General features: G+C 42.4%; 1 long non-coding RNA gene across 1 annotated transcript; it reads right to left on the bottom strand.

The window, feature by feature from the left end:
- Positions 1 to 1,193: 1,193 nt before the first annotated feature.
- On the bottom strand, positions 1,194 to 4,148 carry LOC122462415. Its single transcript, XR_006284946.1, has 2 exons — positions 3,642 to 4,148; positions 1,194 to 3,104 (listed from the first exon to the last, which is right to left on the bottom strand). It is a non-coding gene; the product is annotated as an uncharacterized LOC122462415 (long non-coding RNA).
- Positions 4,149 to 4,483: the final 335 nt, after the last annotated feature.

The following is a 4,483-nucleotide window of genomic DNA, read 5'->3' as shown; positions in this document are numbered from 1 at the left end:
TCTCCTCTTGCAGTTCTCCCAACAAGCTGAATGATCACCATATTGCTATTCACCCACCCCTTTTTTTGCTAGGCAGATGAGTCAATCCAATAAGACTTTCTGGGCAGGACAGCTCTACAAGAGTCGCTGTGCTCCTCTGTCATATACACAGTACCTGACCTCTAGGATTTCACTGGAACTACGAAGACACCACTCATCTGGGGGCTGAGGTAGTCTAACCCAGCAGATCCTAAGCATTTAGAGACAGATATTCAGAGGTGATGAGAACTTTCAGCTAACCTTAAGCTCAGCTGGATTTATACATACTTGCTTAAAATAAAAATATTCAGGTTTATGTTGGCTGACTCATTGGAGTTCTTCCAAGGTATCAGGAGCACATATTGCAAGGGTCACCACTACACTTTTAAGACCCTCAATAGGAGGGGACTATGGCCCGACCCCTTTAGGGGAGTGCAATGTCACTAGCTGTGCTCCACTCTCCCAGTCCTAGTACTGAGCAAACACGTTGTGCTCCTTACTCTTCCCCTTGCATATCCATGTGGAGACAACCACAGTCTGGCCCATAATGTATAATTTATAAATAACTTTGGGGATCCATCTGTTATTTAGATGGCACATCCTATAAGAAACCTTCTCTTATTAGCCATTCCTATTCATTATCTGCAGCAGAAAGAACCTGAGTTCCATTTCTGACTGCTAAAGGAACTGGATAGTTAAAACAGAGGACTGGATCAGGAAACTTAGGTTCTCTTCTCAGCTCTGCCTTAAGCTTTGTAGGTCTGTCTAGCTAGTCTGTATTAGAAGATATTTGCCAGTATACAAGTTCAAGTTCTGCTCTCACTAATGCCAGAGGAAAGCCATTAAAAAAAAAAAAAAAATCAATGGAGCTGCCTCAAGTTTTCAACAGCATAAAGAGGAGCAGGAGTTTAGCTAGCATAACACAAGCCAACCAACTACAGCAGCCCTGGTCAAATCCAAGGGAAACTTAAATTGATTCTTTCCAGTATGATCTTCCAATCATATTTTGTCTATTCACAACAAATGAATAATCTTAGTAAAAACCTCAGACCTTGTCTACTTTGTTCTGTACGGTTCACTGAACTTCCTAATACAGAAGAGCTTTGGTTGGCTCACTAAATTTCTTCCTTCCTCCCTCTATAAGCAGCAGTCACTACAGAACTTAATCCTCAACCCAGGCATAGCTAGCTATCTTCTCAGTTAGTAAAGGCATATCACATGCAGCTCAATACAGTGCACAAAAGAGTAAATTTCAATCCTTAAATCATGGGCCAGGGTGGGTGTGTGTCGGATAGTTAAGTGTGAAGCTTTGTACTACAGGATAAATGCCCTGATACATTAGTGTGGAACAGTGGTGACATCCAGTGGCCAGTTAGATTATTAACACTTAAGTGTTTTTATTATTATTTACTCTATTTGTTCAAAGCCATGTTGTCTGAGGATTCTATTCAGATCCAAATTCATTTCATAAAGTTATGAGCCCTAAATGCAATGGGGTTCTCTCAGCTGGTCTCCCACAAAGCCTTCTACATAACCCTTTGTTAAAAGTCACTCCACACCACTTTACACACCCCACATTCCTGTTAACTTTTCCTTTAATTCTCTTTCAGCTAGAATCCATGTATACTAGAAGGCCCACATAAAGAGGCTGGCCTGCTGTTATGAAATAGTGCTCAACTGTGACAGGCATGCGTCCAAGACAAAAGGGACATTATTTTTCTTTGATTTGTTTAGATTTATAACATCTTTAGAAAGCTCCTATCCTCAGCTCTAGGCACCCTTGTGAACATTAAAAATGCAAGCAAATTAAAAATAAAGCCAGCTAGTACTTCCCATCCATAAGCCCAAAATAACTAGCCACAGTACAACTCAAGGCCAACAAATCTTCCCCGTCTGAAAACAATAATAGTCCTTTTCATTCCCCTCCCTCCAAAAGACTATTTCAGACCAAGGTTGGGCAAGTTTCAAAGCGGAGAGAATCCCATGACAGCAGCTCCCCCTGTTTTCATGCTCAGGGGTCTGACTCCAGCTCAAGCACCTTAACGGATTTCAGTTTTGGCAGCAGGACACAAGGAGAAGGTGGTCTCTCAAACAGAGAGTTTACAAGCCAGTTACAATTCTCCAGGTCAAGATCAACACCTTACAATGAGAACTGATTGAAAAATGTGGGAAAACTTTAATGAAAAAATGTTGATTTTTGTGTGTGCAATTTGTCTAAATTTTGACTTTGAGAATTGTTGGCCTCTTTATATACCAATACACAGCCAAAAAAATTCATTAAATTTCCTCCCCCCCCAAAAAAATAAAAAAAATTGAAAAGCTGTATTTAAAATACACTAGGAAACCAACTGGCTGCCAGCGTAGGTCCTGGAGCATTGGTGTCCTATGCCCCTACCAAGAGGAGCTGCTTAATAGGCTGGCAGCTGCATTTCTACTTTACTTTCTGAGCGGATTTAAGGTGTAGTGCCATGTAGACTGCAATGCAATAGTCTATCTTGTCAAGAGTGCATGGCAGCAGTCTAATCTCCTCAAATAATGGTGTATTGAGCAAAGACTAGTAATTATTTCTTGAAGAAAAGCCAACATCCAGTCCTCCCATAGGAGGGTTCATGGTCTCCACTAGCAATGGACCCCATTTCTTCACCAGCCAGGAAAGACACTTGTCCAAAGGACAAAACATAGGATAAAACACCTCAGATAGTATTACCTGCCTAAACTCAGCCAAGAAGATTGAAGAGGGCAATGTTAGGTCTTCTCAAATGTCTGTCTGTGTCAAGGAACAGAGACAATCTGCTCAGTTTTACATACAAAAAAATCTGAAAATTCATCACAACAGAAGAGATGAATATCAATTACCAAATCAAGGCAGTTTAGATTAACCAAGCTGTTCACTGTGAACAGCAAATCCACTGATTGAGATTTTGTGGCTGTTAAGATAGAAGCAAAGAACCTCTTCTTTGCCACCCATCCAATCATGATGCAGGAACTTCAAAGCTTATTTATGATATAAATGAGATCAGCTTCAGCCTGAGACTGTCACCTTTACTCTGGCCAGCTTCCCTCATTCTTCATCCAGCACAGGTCATCTGTAAATCAAAGCATCATAAATTCAAGTGCCTTGTGATGTTACCCCATAAAATGAGTTTTGGGGCACTGCTACACTAATCTGCCTTAATCTGTTCTTCCTGAGGTAAGAATTCCCAGGGTTGCTAAAGAAGCATTCTAAAGGACCTACCTACAACCTACTGATAAAGTAATTGACATAGGCAGTTATCTTTCCAAAACAAAAGTATTATCTTTTCATTAAAGTAATAATCCCTAATACAGTGTATCCTAAAAATCCTAAACAATGCACAAAATCCCTGAGACACCAATCCCTTATTGCAAGTTAAAGGGCACTTAAACTACAATAGCATATAGTACAAATGATACTAAGCAAAGCAATTTGTTGCAAGTGGCCAGTGCCAGTGCAACAAAATTACTGACAGGAGATCTTAAATTGCTTTAAAGTGTACCTAAGTAAGTAAAACGCACATACGCATCTCAAGCACACACATATTAAATACTATAAAACAACCCTAAACTAATATCAAAACTATAATTAAAAGAATGTTAAAGCTTACTCTATAAATCCATTGCTGCTTGCTTTTAAAAAAAAATCAAATCACTACTGCTGTTGTTCAGCTCCTGGTCAATCAGTTTTGCTCCACTCCAGCTTTCTTTTCTCTCTCTCTGCATCAGTTTGTCTTTAGCTTCTCCTACTAGCTTCCCAGATCCTTCTGCACAGCCCTCCCCTTCTCCGATGCACTTTACTAGCAAGTGGCCTTTTATGCAATGTTCTAGCTCTTTCTTTATATAACTCACAGGCTCTAACTTTTCAAAGGGGGGGGGGGAAGCCAACCCCTGGCCCGGCCCCCACTCCACCCCTTCTTCCAGGCCCCACCCATGCCCCACCTCTTCCCACACAGTTCCATCCCCTCCCCCAGGCTCCTGCATAACAGGAAGCGAACAGCTGTTTGTGGCAAATGGGAGGCGCTGGGAGGGAGGAGGAGGTACTGACCGGTGGGGCCCACTGGGGCAGGTGGGAGGGACTGTGGGGGAGGAATCTGATGGGGGGGCTGCCAGTGGGTGCTCCAGCCCCAGAGTCAGCACCTATGATATAGCTTTTTATTCTTAGCTACAGTTACCACACTCATGTTCAGCCTTGACCATTACCTCAGAATTCTGATTGACAGCTCTGACCTTTAAAACCAGTTGTGACTGGTATGAGTGGGCTCTGACCCCCTAGAGACCTAACTGACTGACCTCTCTCTCTCACCCTTCCCTTTACTGCACATGCTCAGTAGTACTATACCAGGGGTTCTCAAACTGGGGGGCAGGAGCCCTCAGGGGGTTGCAAGGTTATTGGGGGGGGGGGTCGTGAGTTGTCAGCCTCCACCCCAAACCTTGCTTTGCCTCCAGCATT

Source organism: Chelonia mydas, chromosome 11, assembly GCF_015237465.2.
Source record: "Chelonia mydas isolate rCheMyd1 chromosome 11, rCheMyd1.pri.v2, whole genome shotgun sequence".
Lineage (NCBI taxonomy): Eukaryota > Metazoa > Chordata > Testudines > Cheloniidae > Chelonia > Chelonia mydas.
The sequence above is the reverse complement of the archived record's forward strand: the minus strand, read 5'-3'. Positions and strand labels throughout refer to the sequence as shown.